Source organism: Peromyscus californicus, unplaced genomic scaffold, assembly GCF_007827085.1.
Source record: "Peromyscus californicus insignis strain IS unplaced genomic scaffold, ASM782708v3 Scaffold_8__1_contigs__length_139910024, whole genome shotgun sequence".
Classification (NCBI taxonomy): domain Eukaryota; kingdom Metazoa; phylum Chordata; class Mammalia; order Rodentia; family Cricetidae; genus Peromyscus; species Peromyscus californicus.
In genome coordinates, this window is record NW_026294606.1 from 47,243,101 (window position 1) to 47,261,756 (window position 18,656).

An 18,656-nucleotide genomic window follows, 5' to 3' on the forward strand; every position below is an offset into this window, starting at 1 on the left:
AAAACAAAGTTGTCTATGAACGATGTTACACGTGGACGAATAAAGCAGGAAGTAAGCCTGAGGTGCAAACTCGCTTGAGGCTGACGAAGCAATGGAGATTCTCCTCCAAACACAATATCCTGCAGGTCCCACATGAGGCTGAAAGTTCTGCCAGCCTCCTGTCATGGAGGACCAGCTTCACTCTGCCTGCCTTCAGGGTACTGAGAAGTCCAGCTGTCCAGTGGGGCTCTGGGTGGTTCAAGAAGGTGCTGGGCCTTAGTTTCTTGTAAGATGACCCATTAGAAGGTCATCCAAGAAATATTGAGGGTTTCATTTTTTTCTAAATCAGATTTGTAACCCACCAGGAGATTTAACAAGGTCAGAAATGAAACTGAATACCCCCTAGAGACAAGGGGCAAAGGTGTCAATCTGCAACAGCATAGAGCCTCCTAAGAAGATGCATATCACATGCCTGCCCATACGTCAAAGCTGGGGGGAACTAAGAGGGAAACTTAGTGAGACTGAAGGTCTGTCTAGGTGCAACATGGCTGTGTAGGTAGGGAAGAGAAGGTCAGGGATGTTGCTCCCAGTCATGGTCTGATGTGACTCAAACACTGAAAAACAGAAGGCTGAAATCCCACACAGTTTATCTCCAGATCCCTAACACTTGAGCTCCCTTTGGTCTATAGGAACTTCCCATTTCTCCACCACTGTTCTCTGTGAATGTGACTGGATGACCTTTGCTAGAACTCATGCATAAACTTCAGTCGATCTTGCTATCTGAACCCACAGCAGGTGGATTCATTTGCCTGTTAGAATCATACACAGTAAGCTTTGCACCTCAAACAAACTGCATTTAACCTGCAGTTGTTGCCCTGGCAGAAAAAGCTCACAGAAACACAGCTGTGCGGGTACTGCTTAAATATCTAACCCAAAAACTTGCATAGTCTTTATCCTTAATTAAAAATTGAAACTCTACATAGGTATAAATAATTACACTGCTAACATCTCAGACAGACTGAACATACCTAAATATGCAAACTTCCCTTCAAAATAACCATAAGTAGACCTAACTCCCTAAATGTCCCCAAACCAGGAACACTACTCACTTCTAACACTCTCAGAGCTTTTTGTCCACTTTGGAGAAAAGCATAGCTGTGCATACTACGTATTACTACAAACCGATAACAACCACTATTTACCTGATGCCAACACCAACTCTAGTGTTCTGCTTATTTGTAGGTAAAGCTTGAAAATAAACGCTGAATTATTTTACCCCAAATGCCTTGCAAAACATGATGAGGTATGCTGGAGTCTTTACAGTGAATCTGCTGACCAACACAAAGCAACTGTGAAATATTATTTTAGTATTGTTTTGTGCAGATCCTCACTTGAAACCTCATAATTAAAGGGTAAATAGATTAAAGTTTAATCTATCAAATAACAACTAAACCCACAAAAAAAAAGAAAGAAATGATCCCCAATTTTCACATTGATCTTCGCAAAAGCAATTCAAATCATGTTGCTGGTAATTTTAAGACAAAGTACCAAAAATAAACAAGTAAGAGCCTTCATTTTTCTTCTCCCTGTTAATACACACAGGCATTAGTCTGCCCTGGAGATTCATTAGCAGTGAGGTTGTAGGCTACAGAAAGGACTTCAGGGTGATGCAAAAGCATATGGGCATCAAAAACACTGACAATAACAGTTTTATGAAAAGTCCTACAACCTCCAAATAGTCCAAGTCATAGTTTCCACTCATTTGTGCTCTGCATATTAAAAAAAAAACAAAACACTTTATTTAAAATTTCAAGCTAAAGTTAACTTGGAGCAGTGACGGTACATTCTGTAGAACAGGAGGAAAAAAAAAACTTCTGCAGAGGAGCTGTGACACATAATTAGCATTCTCTGGGGGAAAAAAATGAGTAAGCAAGTTCTTGTGATCTATTCCAGGTTTAAAAAGGGGGCTCCTCAACTTCACCTTCCCAAAAGAAATAAGCTTTTTCCCCTTAAAAATGCATCCCCACAGTCAATGCTGGCTCTGTGGCAGTGTGTCATCCTACAATGAGCATAGCATGGGACTACAACCTCACCAACAACTGGACGGTCAGTATGGCGATCAACTTCTCCTCACTCCAACCTGGGGGGAGAAAGAAGGAAGGCAAAGAAAAATGGGGTGCCTCTTAGCATAATGACTTTGCTAATGAGGTTTATCCCAACACATGGGAAAAGGTTATAGAAGCTCAAATAGTTAATATAGGAAAAAAAATAAAGGCATTCTCTTCATAAAGTTAAATGCAGGCAAGAATGTTTTCAATATAGAAACTTTCATCATGGACCCTTAACTTTTATTACACAGTTGGCGCTGTGACCTTTTTACTCAACATCCCACTGGCCCCAGATGCCAGAAGACACTTCATGAATTTACCTCCCGTGTTGAGTCGCTTTTGATGGGCATTCAGATGAAAACTTGACAATACACCCGCTCCCAAATACAAACAGCTAAGAGACTTGAGAGTATTATGTATACAAGGGAAGCACAGCTCCCAAGCAATATTCCCGCCTGCTCTTATAAATTTAGCAACCACTTCTGCATGCCAAAAGACGAAAGCTGTCTCATCTCATTCAGCTGAGGCGAGCTGTTCAATAAAGTTTGAGAGTCAGTGCAGACAAGCTACACCAGGCCAAATTATTGACAGAAACATACTGTCCACCATGGCAACAAGCAGGAGTCAGCAGCAAAAATGTAAGCAAACAGCCCACAGCTCCAAAAGCATCTGCCAATGGACTTTAACAGCCAAACACAAGCAACTGTTTGAGCTCCCCTGCTGAAAAGCTGCAAGCTTGGGGGGTCAAAGTGAAACACGCAACTCTCTCAAAACTTTCAAGATAAAAATGATTTCAAAGACTGCCTACCGCCGGCACAGCCCCACTTTGTACCTCCTCCTTCCCGTCATCTATGCTCAGGCAGATGAATCTGAATGAATCCATGCCCAAAGACAGAGCCGCCCAAAACACTGTGTTAGAAACTGCCCCAGAGTTTCCAAACTCCTCCAAAAGCAACCAACATGGAGTCAGAACTTAGTGCCAGGAACTCGGAAAGAGCCAAAGCTACCTCACTGCAAATGCTGTAGGGCAGCTATCATGAAGGTTTGGAGAAAGCACCCCAGCTCTGTGAAAGAGGACTCAAGACAGACACACACTTCTGCACCCCTGGTCACAAACTCCTGGAACACAGGAGACAAGTTCTTTTCCACCTAGTCTGTAAGACATGTTCAACACAAGTCTTTCCATGCAAAAACGGAACCCCACTAAGCATCTTTAGGCAGGACACCTCCATTCATGGCAAAACTGGCTGCTTAGGAGCTCAGAGAACACCTGCTTGCTCTTTTCTCCATTAACGCCCATTTTGCTCTGCTGTTGAAAACCCATTTTAATGTCATTACTCCTCTCTTGCCCCTAAGCTATAAAAGCCATTGGGGGTGGGGGGGGGGGTAAGCAAACAGATGATACTTACAACTCAGTCCCTGAGCTCTGGCTAGCTACTTTCTATAAACTTCTTGGTGAGCTTCTCCAGCTGAGCCGACCCTCTAGGAACATTCTCAGCATCTCTTGGCCTTTCTTGCCTCTCCCTCTTGCAGGCAGTACGGCTCCCATTAGAGGAATTAAAAGTGGTTGGAGCCATGCTAAATTTAACAAGCTCATTAGTATTCTTTGCAAGTGCTTGGAAGTGAACTCTCCCTATTCAAGCCTCCCTCTCCAGCAGAAGGGTCAGGCGGGTAATCATTAAATCAAACTAATGTCACCCTATCACAATCAGTCCCAGAGAAGGAGGGTTTATTATTTCAGTTTATGCTAAATAAACGGTTTTACAAATGGTCCCCAAGCAAGGTCAACAGCAGCTTCAATTACAAGACAAACTTAACAAGAGTTGCTATAAACCAAGTACTCCATATTGACTTAGGGACAGTCTGGACTCCACATATTGCCACTGGCAGGATTGTACAGGAATGCACATTACAAAATAAAGGAAGGGGCGAGCTTTTTTTTTTTCTTTGCCAGAATTTGCGACTGCACAGCGACTCCTCATTCACCTCTCTCCAACCAGCTAGCCGCTCAGCTCAATTCACCCCACACAAAGGCTGGAGCCCAGACCTCAATGGACCGAGTGAAACATGTTCAAAACTAGGCTCTCTATTGTGACTGAATTTCTTAACATCTTTTCAAAAAGCGGAGAATGCCTTGAGGCTAAAGGAAGAAACAGGCTAATGGTGAATTGGGAATTCTGAGCAAATTTCAGAGCCCTTTCCTCCTAGCTTTTGAGGTTGAAAGCAAGCTCTTTCCTTTCAAGTTTCAAAGTCCTTTTTCCTCCCGCAGTGTCACAGAAGGATTTGAAAAGAAGGTAATTGTGCTCGCAGTCTCCCTGATCAGAGCTTACGTCCTATTTCTGGTATTTCGGAATACTTCTTGCAATAATAGTGCATATAGCTCAATCCCTTAACCGGCCTGCACTCCGCAATTGCTCATTAAATGAACAATTGCGGGTATAAAATGCCTTTTATGTTCAAGGTCTGGATATAAGATAAGCATTCTAGGATTCTAAATTTGGTTTACTAAGGAAACTCTCTATCATTAAATTATAAAACTGAAGTCAGAATATCAGGCTTTCCCAGAAAAAGGAGCACTCAGGTTGCAGTAAGCCAAAAAGATGGGCGGGTGGGGGGGGTGGGTGGAGAGAAGGCACCAAAATGTTAGGGGCAGGGAGGAAGAGACCGGTTACTCTGATTTCTGGCCAAATAGGATTTTAACCAGAAAAGAACACTGTCGTGTTCAAGGTCTGAGTCTCTGGTGTCCCACACTTTTGATGCTGAATGATGGACTTATCTTTGAATGAGTTAAAACACAAGCTGCAGCTCAATAATATGAATGTGAGTAACGGTGATCCCTGGCCAGCAAGCACCTCTCCTTCTTCAGGGAAATAAATAATCTTTCACTGCCATCATTCATGTCAGCTCATCGGATCGCTCTAGACTCTCTATCCCATATGGTAGGGGGAGAGAAGGTATGAGGCCCAGTGTCCAGATGGAAACCCTAGGTCCCAGGCAGGAAGGGATAAGGAATCCATTCTAGCCATTCACTCCTCACTGAGCCCACACAAGCCCTGTTCACGAGGGAGCTACTCCTAGGTAGGATTTTGAAATGATACTTGCATGTACACCTCAACCCCAGAACTATTACCCCAATAGTTATAGGGGGAAAAAAATGATGTTTTCATGTTGTGGGAGGAATTCACAAGACTCAGATACTCTCCATTAGCATTTTGTCACCATCAGTTCATTCCTAGGAAACACTGAGAGGGACCCAGCAGACAAATTAATGTTCAGGCACTGAGGTAGTGTGCCATACCTGCACATGTGTCATCCCCTCCAGGGCTGGGGGCACCCGCAGGCCTCAAGGCAGTGTGGCTCAACTGTTCCTGGGCAAGCAGGTGAAGCCAGTGACTTCTATGTGTTATTCCAGGCACTGGGGGGGGGGGGGTGTCCCATACTCCTGTCCCTTACTCTTCCCTCCCAGGCAACCGCCTCCCCGTATTTGAAAGGAGCATTATTTCATTTTTTCCTGACTATGCATTTGTTGCATCTTATCAGCTTTCTTTTCTTTCATTATTTACATGTCCATGTTCTTTGAATAAAAACCACAGAACTCAAGTCCGTGCCTCCCCTTTTCAGAATCCCCCACAGGACTTGGACCAAAGAGATAGCAGAAATGAAAAAGAGAAGAGACTGGGTGTATTTAAAAGTAGAACAGGTTGATGCTAGGTAGGGAGAATATAGTTCCTGCAGTTTTAATACCCGAATATTCCCTCTCTCCCAGCAGTCTGCAGTCATGCCCTAGCCAGGGGCTTAGGAACGCCTGGAGCAGTGCTTCCAAAGAGGCTGAACAAACAATGCCTTCTCTAAGAACATTGCCAATACCCTTGAGGTCAGACATTGCCCTTGCACCGCTACACATACATCTCCCATTGACAATGACGGATGACAGAGGGAGGGGCCCAGATGGATCAAGAGGGAGCACTTGCTTTGTTTGCAACCTTTAAACCCGCACTGGCAGGCCGGCAAGCTGGAGAGGGCTACAGCAGGATTTGAAGCTTTGGAGAAATGCAAGTGACAGCCCCTCCTCAAGGTGATGGGTAGCTCTCTCTTCCTCCTTTCATCAACCAGGAGGTCTCCGGGTGAAAAGAGAGAAAGAAGAAAGTGTCTTCCATCACAGGCACATATCTCCATTGTTTGAACATTTCTAATGCTCTACATTAACCAACACGGCACAGGACCTTCACTGTAACTATCTGCTGCAAACACAGCAGGTTTGTGCTCAACCCAAAGCTAAATTCTTACCTCAGTCTCCAACTGCTTAGTTCACAGAGCTCCAACTAACTTTGAAAGAGGCCCTTGGGATAGCAAGAAGCGGACAGAGAAAGGTGAGAATTCAGGTAAAGGAAAACACGACCCTGGAATGACTGGCACCTCCACTGCAGCAGCAGAGAGCTCTGATCATGGGCTTGGGACAAGCAGCTGTCTGTCTTTTCCAAAGATAACGACCAAGATGAGCAGAAAGCATTGTGAACTTGACTGAGTCCTCAAGCACATCCTGTGTCCTTCAGAATATCCACTGCTCACAACTCTGAACTTTCCAGACTAAGAAGTTTACAAGCACAACCCTGCCCCTGAGGGGATGCTCCTGAAAGCTGATTGCAAGAGCACTGTGATCTAGCTGAAGTGGTATCCCATGATGCTCACCAACTTTCAAATTCCTGGAAAGAAAGCACGTGTCAAGCCCCACATGGACCTGGGAAGGGAAAGTGTGATCGAAACTGTGCCCTTGAGAGTCCCTGGCTCCCATTAAAAGGGGAGATGAGAGTTTTCTTAATCTCAAGGAAAACCCTTCCTTGATTGGGAATTCTAAAACACCACGAAGCTTCTAGACGCCTGCTCTAGAGTTGCCATCCTCTGCTTACAGTGTGAGTTCTGAGGGGCATCAAAGGCAGTACAATAAACTCCTAGGAGGAGGGAAATGGTCCCTCCAGCTTAACAGTGCATTTGTGCCTATCTGTAATGGTCCGCAGAGCACGTAGGGAGTTCACTGAGTTGGTTCTAGTCTTCTATAAGCAAAGAATCCCAGTTTCTTCCTTCTTTTGCAAATACAGAGTTCAGCATAAAGATTCCACAATGAGATCCACAAGGAACAACATAGCAGAACAGCAAGGAGCTTGTTCACAGGCTGGGAACCCAGTCTACTGCTGTTGCCCACAGCACCCAAAGTTGAGCATGGTGCCTGGGCTGGGCAGGAGTATTGGAGCCTAGTTTTCCTTGCAGGCAGGGAGTAAGCCCACGTATTTAGCAACTTTGACAGCAAAGTCCCATTTCTGAATCATTCTACCCCTTTTTTAAACTGTAGAAATGAACACAAGCTTAACTAGTTTTATCTGGGCTGTCTTGTTTGTTTGTTTCAAAACAGGGTCTCACTAAGACGAAATTTAGTTTAAATTCAGGGATGGCCCATAAGTTTATCATCCAAAATGTAAAATCCAATAGCCTCAATTCTGTAAATACTTATTTTTAACATTAAAGATATTTAATATATTGGTTTTTATAAATTCTAGTGGGGTTTTTTTTTTGCTTTAAGATTTTATTTTTAAGCACATATCAGTGTGGAATTTGTGTACATGAGTGCCAGTGCTCAAGGAAGCCAAAGGCATTAGATCCTTGTAGCTGGAGTTACAGGCAGTTGTGCCTGATAAGGGTGCTGGGAACTGAACTCGGAGCCTCTGGAACAGTGGTTCACAACCTGTGAGTCACAACCAGTGGGTTGCAACCCCTTTGGGGTCTCCTATCAGATATTTACATTACAATTCATAACCGCAGCAAAATTACAGTTATGAAGTAGCAACAAAATAACTTTATGGTCGGGGGTCACCACAACATGAGGAACTGTATTAAAGGGTCGCTGCGTTAGGAAGGTTAAGAACCACTGCTCTAGAAGACAGGGAAGCAGTCTCAACTGTTAAGCCAGCTCTCCAGCCCCTAATGTATTGCTTTTGAGACATAGTTGGTCAGTTGCCAACATACTATCTGTCAGTGGCCAGCACACTATCTTCTGGTATTGTATCTGAACCTTTTTATCATCATAATTATAAAGGTAGCCAGAATTCCTGTAAGTAATGTTTTGCATAGTCAAAAGAAGCTAAGGAAAGTACCAGTTCACTTACATGGAAGTACTTGGTTTCCTTCACCATTCCCCAGTTTCTGAAGCTCTGCTGTGTTGAGTTTGGTTTGTCCTCTATATAATTTTTCTCCATGACACTTGTGTTAATACAACTATAGACTGATGACACTTTCAGGGAAATGTCGAACTACACACTTCCTTCAGTTCTCCCGGCCACTGGACTCCGACTTTCATTACTGTCACGCCATCTAACCGAACAATGACATTTTCTGCTTTATAACTATCAAGACACTGAGTTTAAACACTGATCTGCACAGAGGAAATTTTAAAAATTATATATAACAAATTGGTTTTGTTTTTTTTTTAAGTCTGTTAGGCTGGAGAAATGGCTCAGTGGTTAAGAGCACTGGCTACACTTCCAAAGGTCCTGAGTTCACATGGTGGCTCACAACTGTCTAAAATGGAATCTGATGCCATCTTCTGATACCCTCTTCTGTCATGCAGGCATACATGCAAACAGAGCACTCATATATATAGATAAATAAATATTTTAAAACAAAACAGAAATGTCTGTCACTTCTGTCATTCTGACGACCTGACATATATACACATGCAGGAAAAGTCCCTACTCGGTCACCTGAACAGATGTACTCTCGGGTGACCTAACCTGAGGAATACATTGCCACTAAGTGTTCATACCAACAGCATCTCACATACTAAATACTGCCATAGTCTCTGCATGTGGAAATTGCTAGCGAGAGTTTCTGTTCTGTTTGATTCACAGTATGTCTTAAGCAAGTTAACATTAAGTGCACTCAAATTCACAGCAGCTCACGGATCTATGACCTTAGATAATAAAGAAGGCCCTTATGGAACATCTGGGGTGTTTATATTGCATGTTTTTGTCTTTAGATTGTGTAATGAAACAGCATGAGCATATGGTAGCATTATATTTTTAGTAAATTCTTACATATGTTGCTACAAAAATTAGACCCTGTTCAAAACTCAATTTAAACATTAATACCATTATTGTACTCAACTAAGCTGGAGGCCACCAAGATACCCTAGGGGACAGTGAGTAGGACTTACCTGTGCTGAATCAGCTTCTGGACAAAGGCCAGGTACAGCCATTCTCAGATTCCTCTGAGAATGAACTCCTCTAGCTATGGCTCCTTGTGACCTCAGCTATGGAATGCGCATCTCAGAGGCAAATGCACACTCCACCTGCCAGTTATTTGGGCTTTTTCTAACTTTAATCTTACTTTTTAGTCAGCATACAGAGTAACGGGTTTCTTTACGGCATTTTCACGTCTCCCTTTGGTTGACCCGCCTCATACCCCCCCCCACACACACACAGAGTCTTCCACCCCTACTATTCTTTCTTCTACTTGCATATCACATATGTTCACCCTCCTCCCCTCCTTAAAGCTATTTCTTCCACTATCCTGGGCTCCTTTTCTGGGCTCTATACAAAATTCCACATCTACACTTACAGTAAAGTTAAAACACACGATATTGTCTTTCTAAGCCTGGGTTACCTCACTTAACATAATGTTTTCCAGCCCCTTCCATTTTCTCACAAATTTCGTTTTTCTTTAAGGCTGAATAAAAGTCTACTGTGTGTATGCACCACGTTTCATTATGTATTCATCACTTAATGAACATCTGGGCTGACTCCATTTCCTGGCTATTGTGAATAGAGCAGCAATGAACATGGACATGAAAATATCTTGAAAGTCAGATCCTAGTTTAGCCACAAACTCCCAGGTAGTGGCACAGGAACTATGTATAAGAGAAGAAAAGGCCAGACACCTAAGCTCTCTCTACACACACCTGAGTCACAGGCAACATAGGCTGAGTCACCACCCCAGCAGCCTTCCTCCCCTAGGCAAAGTCCAGCGGGGCAGGACAGAGGCAGCACCAGGCTCATCCCCCTGCAATTGAGACCGAGCAGCAGGACGCAAGCCCAGATTTCCCTCTTAATTTTATCCCAGAGATCCAGAGAAATATAACATCTCAAACCTAAGGGAATTAACAGTAAGAGCAATTAGGGAAACAAAGGGAAGATTAAGTTCATCTGCTTTCCTAAAACACAAGCAATTCCACTTCAGTCATTCTTCCTACCAATCTTCTTCAGGAGCCTGCCAACTAAAATCTATTAACCGTGCACCAGTTAACGACAGCAAATATTTACTTAAAGGAGGTAGGAGGCACCTCACCTGTCTGTTCGCCTCATTCCTCAGCATAGTTTTACAGGAAGGTATTGGCATAGTCCTCATCAACCAAATGAGTAAGGCAGCATCAGAAAAGGCATGCTGCTTACCCAGATCACACACAAGTGCACAGGCAGGACCCAGAGCCTAGACAGTCAACTCTTAAAGCTCATCACGGTGTTAGTCACAATAAGAAAATGAGCTTAAAATCCATGTTTATTGTCTTAGAATATGATAGACTATTATGACATTAAGTATAGTGTTTCCCTAAGTCTCCATTAGCATAAGAGAGGCACTTATTCCATGTAATTTATTCAGGTAAAGTTGGAAGCATCTCACATGACAATCTGATGGCATCAACAGGGATTACAATCCTGGTCACACAGACACAAGAGCAGGGGCACAGCTGTCCAAGAAAACCCTGCTAGCAAGGATCCACTCACCCAGTGGGCTACTGTGTTTCTACACCATAGTTAAAGACAGGAAGAGTGAATATCTCTTTATATCCTAAACTTCTGATTTAAAAAAAAATTTAAGGCTGTGTGCAGACATAACCTGAAAATATTTCTATGGATTATTTCTTTATGTTTCTATATTTCCCAGTCATTTTAGGATAGAGAAAGGCGTATCTTTTTACTTTTATTTTCAATTCTACGTATCTCAAAAGAGTTTCAAATTAAGTATTTGCAAATTGAAAAATTATGTCCTGAAGCCTTGCTTAGAACTATTTATTTCACCTCTTAAATTTCTTGGATATATAGTGAGGATGTAGTCAGCTACTTTTACACATATTAATAACAGCTGTCACTGGTGTAAGGTTGTATGTCTATTTCAATGAATTCCGTTATTTAAAGTTATATAACCACTTCAATTATTTCAGACCTATATACAAATACATTCCAAACAAACACCAAGTGTGTATAATGTTCCACCTCCTGGCAAATAATTAACTCAGCTTTTACCAAACCACCCCTGCAACAAATAAAAAGTAAATGCACTGGTAACACTAAGGACCGCCCTCCAAGCCAATAGCTTTGCTAAGTACTCCGAGCTCCAGAGGAGCACACAGGCCCGAGAAGTGTGCAGCACCATCATCCTTGATAAATATTGTGAGGCTTAATCAAGGTTAACCAACCTGTTCAAGGCTGCTGGCCGTTGTGGGAACGTGCTCCCCTACAGTCTATCTACTGGAAACTTGGTTTTCAATATGGCGATGTTGAGTTACAAACCATGGGACATGACTGGATCATGACGACATGTTTTTGAGAATAGCTTTGTTATAAAACATTAAGAAAAAAAGGAACTTCCTTTACCTAGCTTGCTCTGCCTTGTGAAGCCTTTCACCACATTAGGATGCCAAAAGAAGGCCCTCCAGAGACCAAGCAGATGTCAAACCATGCACTCTTATGCTGGCCTATATTGGGCTAGCCTGGCTCTAGAAGCACGATTAAATAATCCTTCCTGTTTTATTAACTGCCCAGTCTTGAGGAGCCTGGTAGAGCAACTGAAAACAGAATACAACATTATTCTTCATGTAAGTGACCAGCTAAGCTGAACTTCCTCCTGTATCGCAAATTATAATTAGATTCTACAGCACCCAAGTGTTTTCTACAGAATATTAAAAAATTTAGAGCTATGGTAGCCTCTTGGGTATGTGAGGAGTCTCTGGATTCCAATACAACCTCTGCCACTTGACAGCTGTGGCATGTTTTCCTTTATTTTCCCCATTATCCTTCCTCTCTTGTCCCCTCCCTCTCCTCTAACAAATCTCCCTTCTACTGTCATGTCGTGTGTGCACATATTCCACTAAGAGAGAAAATACATGATATTTGTTTTCTTTGTCTGGCTTATTTTGCTTACATGACCATCTCAAGTTTCACTGATTTTTCTCCAACTCAGGTAATGTCTGTCTTCTTCACAGATGAATGATACTCCATTGTATATATACACATTTCCATTATCCATTCATCTGTTAATGGGCATTGGAGCTGATTTCATATCTTTGCTGTTGTGAAAGTGCCCTGCATACACATGGATGTGGAAGGATCTCTACAGTGTGGATACGATGGTATCTCTGTTGATTTAGACTCCTGACCATATTCCTGTAGTGTTATAGCTAGATCACATGTCAGGTTTTGTTTGTTTGTTTGTTTGTTTGTTTTACAGATGTTTTACGGAACTTCCATTCTCACTACATAGTGTCTGCATTAGTTTACATTCCTACTAGTAGTAAGGGTTCCTTCCACCAGTATTTGTTGTTGCTCATTTTTTCAATGTAGAGGGGTGTTTTGCCTGCATGTATGTCCGTGCACCACTTGTGCAGCTGGTGCCCATGGAGTCCAGAAGAGGGTTGTCATATCCCCTGTATCTGGAGTTACAGACCTTTATAAGGTGCTGTATGGGTGCTGGAACTCAAATCCTGGTCCTGCAGAAGCACAGCTAGTGACCCCTTAACCACTGAGCCATCTTTCCAATGATGTCTGTTTTCTTGAAACAGACATTCTTACTGGGCTGAGATAGACTCTCATTACTGACACGCCTAAGCCCTGGGCAGGCTGAGCATCGTGCAGTGACAGTGACAGCTCTGATGCTCAAGCCGAATGGTTTTCTTGTCCCTGTGACTCATCACCACTTTTCCTCAGGCCGTTCCTTCCCACAAGCCGTTAACTTTCTAGACGGTTTCTAAGTTCTGAACAGCTATTTCGAGGAGCTATGTTTAAAACTGTCTTCTGGGGGATTGTATTCCGGGGTTAGATGCAAGAAGCCCCAATATTTGGTTTGTGTTTAACTTAACAACAGCTCCACCAGTAAAAGCCATGTGTGTTTTACTGAAAGGGCATACACCAAAAGTTAAGACAGCATATGGTTTATAGAGAAAGGGCAAAGACTTGCACTTAGAAGCAGCTTTGCCTGGATTATATACCAACAAATGAAAGGCTGCCTCAAAGCACACTGCTAGGCCCCAGCAGTGTGCATCAAATCAACAAAACACAAGACATCTACCCCCTCCCCCACAAAACTAAAATAATTATCAAATCCTATCAAGGTCAAGAAAGTTTTCTCTTTCATCAGTCAAATACAAATTTAGGGGACGTCTTAAAATGTACTTCTAGGAACTGGAACTGTTTCTTAAAAGCTACATTTCCACACATGCGATATTAAAACTAATAAGCATCTTTTCCATTTCTTTTAATAATGGCATATGCAATAAAAGTATGCAGTGCTTCATTTAGCCAAGGGACCTGGAGTTTAAAAGGAGTAAAATAAATAAATAATAAACATGCACGGGCCACTTACCAAAAATAAAGTTGTTTTATTCAACCTTTTTACGGGAGGCACATGCTGCATTTTGAAAGCAAAATTCTCATAACACAAACCTCTACTTAAAAACATCAGTGCCAAGGGCTGGAACCGCAGCAGGATGTGACTTTTTTTCCAATTTATTTTTAAATGTTTGCGTATTGATGACATCAAGTTCCGTGAAGCATAATAAGGCAGCATGGCACAATAAAAGGGTTAGAAAAACCAGCTCCAAGGCTTGCCTCCAGTACTTCTTCAGTGACCCAATTACCTTAAAGTACTGCAGACTGCCAGTTGTCTCCTCTACAAACACAAATTATAAAACCTGCCCTCTTCATTCATAAGGTTTTCTGAGAGTTAAATATACCAGCAAACAAAACAAGCCTCTACCTTTGGACTCATGGTACCACAACAGTGATAACAAAGGGGCAGGATGGAAGTGTTCTAGTCAGAGATAGGAGACTCAATTTACAGTCCAAAGGTTGACCCTCAGACAAGTCACAGAACAGATCTAAGATACTGTCTCCCATTCCACAAAATGACCAACCGTCCATCTACTCTACTCAAGTTCCCTCAGGTTCTTCTAAGTGCTCACCAAACAACCGAGAGAGAAGAGCTCTGCCCCATGACCAACAGATGACCCAGCTTAAGAATTCATTATTCTAGTTGGTTCTTGAGGCAGCTAATCTTGGTTGTCAACATGATGACATCCGAACTCAACTAAAACCCAATAAGGGATGCATGCTTGAGAAGGTCGGACTGACTGGGAGGTCTCTAGTCAGTCTTAAATGGATTTGAGATGAGAAGACCCACCTTAAATCTGGGCCACTTTCTGGGGTTGCAGGCCACACCAAAGGGCATGGAAGAAGCAACTATTGCCTTTTGTCTCCTTGTCCTCACTCTCACAGGCAAGTTCATCTATCCTAATCCTTCACTGGTGTTAGAACCTACATCTTCAGGATTCCAAAGCAGGCTGAAGACCTCTCTAGGATTTCCCTGGGACTCCAGCACCAGATTGAGATGGCTGAGACATCTGATCTCATAGACTGAGCAACCGCTGGATTCTTGGCCTTCTCATCATGAGACAGCCATTGTTGGACTAGTCAGACTACAGCCTGTAAGCCACTATAGCAAATCCCATAGCCATTCTATCAGTTCCGTCTTTTTCAGAGACATCTAACTAATACTGTCCCCTCTTTCCTCTACTTCCCTGACATAGTATAGGTCATGTTCAAAAATCCACATTTACTACATGTATGCCTAGTTCACTAACTTCCTGTTGTAAAATGTCAAACTCTTCTCCTCTTTTTCTACAATGACCTGAGACAATACATTTTACTAAAAGTAAGTTCTGAGGATGGCTGTTGACAAGCAGAACCACAGCCTGCCTTTGGAACGCTTATAAGCGAAGATTATCTTTTACAGTTTTAATGAATGAAAAGCAATCACAAATATTTGTAACATATACAAGTAAGGGAAATTCAAACTCCAAATTCCAGCGTTCCCAAAGTCTTAAGGCAGCATCAACAGTCTTCTTCATTTCATACTGCCAAGGGCCAATTTTGTACAAACAGCCACAGAACTCGGTATCGAGAACAAGCAGCCTGTACAAACCCAGAAACATGAGCTGGATGCAGTACTCAGCTTTCTGTCACTTTGTAATACCTGAGAAAACCATTATCCTGCCTGAAGTTTAGAGGTTCTAATCTATGAATCAGTTTGTCTGATTCTTGGAACCTATGGCAAGGAAGACTATCACGGCAGGGTACGTAGCACAGCCAAACTGTTCACCTTGTGCCAAGAAGCAAAGTCTGGCATCCTTCCTACAGTCTCCTTTAGGATTGCTCTGAAGACCTCCCAGTCAGTCCCACCTATTCATGGCTACGCAGTTTCCAACAGCACCACCCTAGGGACCATGCCATTAGAGGACATTTAGGACATTTAGAATGCAAACAATAGGACTGGCCTTTTGCAGAAAGTGTGCTGTCCCCAATGTACCCATTTCAGGACAGGCTAAAAATACTCTTCAGTAAAGCTATGAAACATATCTGGGAAATAACATTAAAAAAGGAAGCAATTACCATTTCCAAAGAACTTCTAACGATGTTTCCAAGCTGGAAGTTTGAGGTTGTGGTAATATCATCCCACTTCAGAGATGAAGGAAGCAGATGGAGAAATGGACTCTCTCAAAGTCGCAAAGCTACTGTGTCAGGGATCCAGTCAGTTTCCAAAGATCCTAAACCTGACCATTCTATAATCTAGGTCAGCATATAACTTTGTTAACAGAAAATGGGAAGTACATATAATATTAAAGTTTTAAGACTTCCTGCTCCCACCAAACTGGAATCTCCTGGCTAGACAAAGCACAAATGCAGTTGGAGTTCCAAGGGAAGACCTCTGCATTATGTGAAACCACGTGTCCCTGCATTTTCAGGCCTCATCAACATCATCAGGGCAGACTGCCCCTGGTGGCCATTCTCCACAGTCAGCTCACATGGCTGCATCCATGCCAAGGCTTCCACAAGCACTCAACACAAAACTTGATCTTCTAAGAAAGTTCCTAACCTCGCTAATACTGCCACCCTTTAATACAGTTCCTCATGTTGTGGTGACCCCTAGCCATAAAATTATTTTCGTTGCTACTTCACAACTGTAATTTTGCTAAATATCTGATATGCAGGGTATCTGATATGCCACCCCTACGAAAGGGTCATTTGACACGCCACGGGGTCACGACCCATGGGTTGAGAAGCACTGTTCTAAGGCGTGGAAACAGAATGGCCAATACCCTGAAGTTCTCATGACTGGTATTTGTAGACAACAGAAAGACAGAAAGGCAGTTGTCCGAGGGACAGAAAGGGAAGACTGCTCTCTCAGGTACCCAATGCAGATATGGATCACAGAGGAGACACTGACAAGACTTATGTGGGAAAATGTCAGTTCAAATTCCAGAAGAATTGGCCAATCTAGCTCTTACCCTGCTCCCAAGTCCAGGGCCCTGAACAGCATTAACAGTATTAACAACTGAGACTCTGCAACATTGTACCTTTGGTTTAAGTTGAGAACATCTGTATTTTCTTTCACTTTTCTTTAATCCTTAATTCACATCTTGTTGACACAAATGGAAACTTGCATTTCTTGGCAGAAAGGCTTTAAGTTCAGGGGAATAATAATAGATAATTTCACACAGTGCTGCTGCCAAGCCATTCAAATAAGAATTCTTCCATCTGAATCTCCACGTCTGGTCCAGTTCTACCAGAGTTCTCAAGCAGAGTTGGCAAAAACAGCAACTTAAACACATAATCCACATGATTTTATTGTTCCTGACAATTCTGTTAATTCTATTGTGTCCCTCTGGTCTACTCTGTGAAGTACAGTTCAGACAGCAAGTGTCACAGCCCCCCACCCCCCCTACAAAATGACAGCATCTACCTCTGGGTCAATTCGGCAGAAAGTTGGCAGCTATCACAACTCAGTCCCGGCATTGTCAGAGGGAAGCTGCCTTCCCAGGCTTCCCTTCGGATTTCCTTCCCTTTTAATTTCCATCCTGGGAGGAGGCGTCTAGGGCGAGGGGGAGAACTCTCTTACATCTGCAACATAATACTCCCAACTATACACACCACAGAGCTGTGTTTCCTAGTCAAGTAAGAACTGTATTTTCAAATTACAGACTTTCCACCCAAACCCTGACTCTGCCAGAGTGATCTCCTGCAATGAGTCAAGCCACAGACTTCCCTGTCAGGAGTCTCATAAATGATTCAAAATAGGATCAAAACTATCACTTGCCTCACCCTGGGTCTCTCCTTGACACTGTGTGGCCTGACCTCCTTCGGCCAAGGAGCTGTCTGCCCTGTTCCCCAGGGCTGTTCTTTGGCCAATCTGATGGCTTCCTCGTGTGTTCCTACGTCACCCTCCCCTCACTGTTTCAGTCATTTCTGCCTTGCCCATCCTTTTCTACATGTAAACTTCAATGGCTTCAGTACATGCAGTTCTGGATTTTTGCAAATTCCTTTTACCTCTTCAGTAATCCTAACATGGATAAACCTGAAAGGTGAGAATGAAGGAACAAAGTGTGCATAAAATGTAAGTTACAATTTAATTGAAACAAGCAGGACAACAAGCACTGAAAGTGCCCCTGCCCTATACAGGAGAGTTTTAAAACTTAGCCAGACCTGTGCTTAAATTCCTTTAACAATCTAAAGAAAAGTTGTGTTTTATAAATGAAATCTGTCTTGCTGGTAGCACTGTCATGGCTGCAAGAGAAAGCAGCAAGGAAAGGATGACAGAGCAGACTTTGAAATCACTCTGACAACTCTTCCAAGTCTGCAGAAAGCTGCACAGCTTTAGAGTAGCCTTCCTGTAGAGAAAAGGCGTGAGCCTGGCAACTATCTCGCTAGCCATTGAGAACTGCCTGCTCCTAGCTGAAGACTCTAAGAGCTAAAACAATGAGCCAGAGTTCTCAGGGCTATGAGGATTTTTACTTAATTACTTTCTTAAATGTCTTCATCAAAAATAGCTATCCCTGAAACCCAAATACAAAGCCAATTTCCCACCAGGACACTTAAAAATAAGAAAATAGAAAAAATGGATTAGCTTGATTTAACTGCTGAGGTCAAAGACATAAATAATATATTTATCATATTGTCAATCACAGTCAAATACTGGTGTCTTTGGAGGTCTCTCTCCAATCCACCCTGGAGTGTGCCTCAGTCTTATCTCATTGAGCTGCTAGCCTTGAACTCCCCCCACCTTAAAAAAAAAAAAAAAAAAAAAACCACGGAACTTAAAAGGCTCCTTACACATGAATCCATTGATCTGAAAACTGAGTACATTAATATTCTGGAAGTCTCATCTAAAAGATGGAACCTCATTTTGCAAAGACGGTTCAAACCACAGAGGAAAATCCACCATACTGCAGCACAGATGCTTTGAGAATCCAAA

The 18,656-nt window shown here is 42.6% G+C and overlaps 1 protein-coding gene across 4 annotated transcripts in view; it reads right to left on the reverse strand.

Moving 5' to 3' along the window:
- Gli3 (GLI family zinc finger 3) overlaps positions 1-18,656 on the reverse strand; it is a 273,000-nt gene that overhangs the window by 190,346 nt on the left and 63,998 nt on the right. Inside the window, exon 1 of one of the 4 annotated variants that reach the window (XM_052728012.1) lies at positions 3,497-3,627. The exons of 1 other annotated variant lie outside the window; for it this stretch is intronic. The gene's annotated coding sequence lies outside the window, so the exon portion shown is untranslated. Of the gene's footprint in view, positions 1-2,407; positions 2,668-2,895; positions 3,012-3,496; positions 3,628-18,656 lie in introns of those variants that run through there. 2 more of the 4 variants (XM_052728013.1, XM_052728014.1) reach the window with 2 other exon arrangements.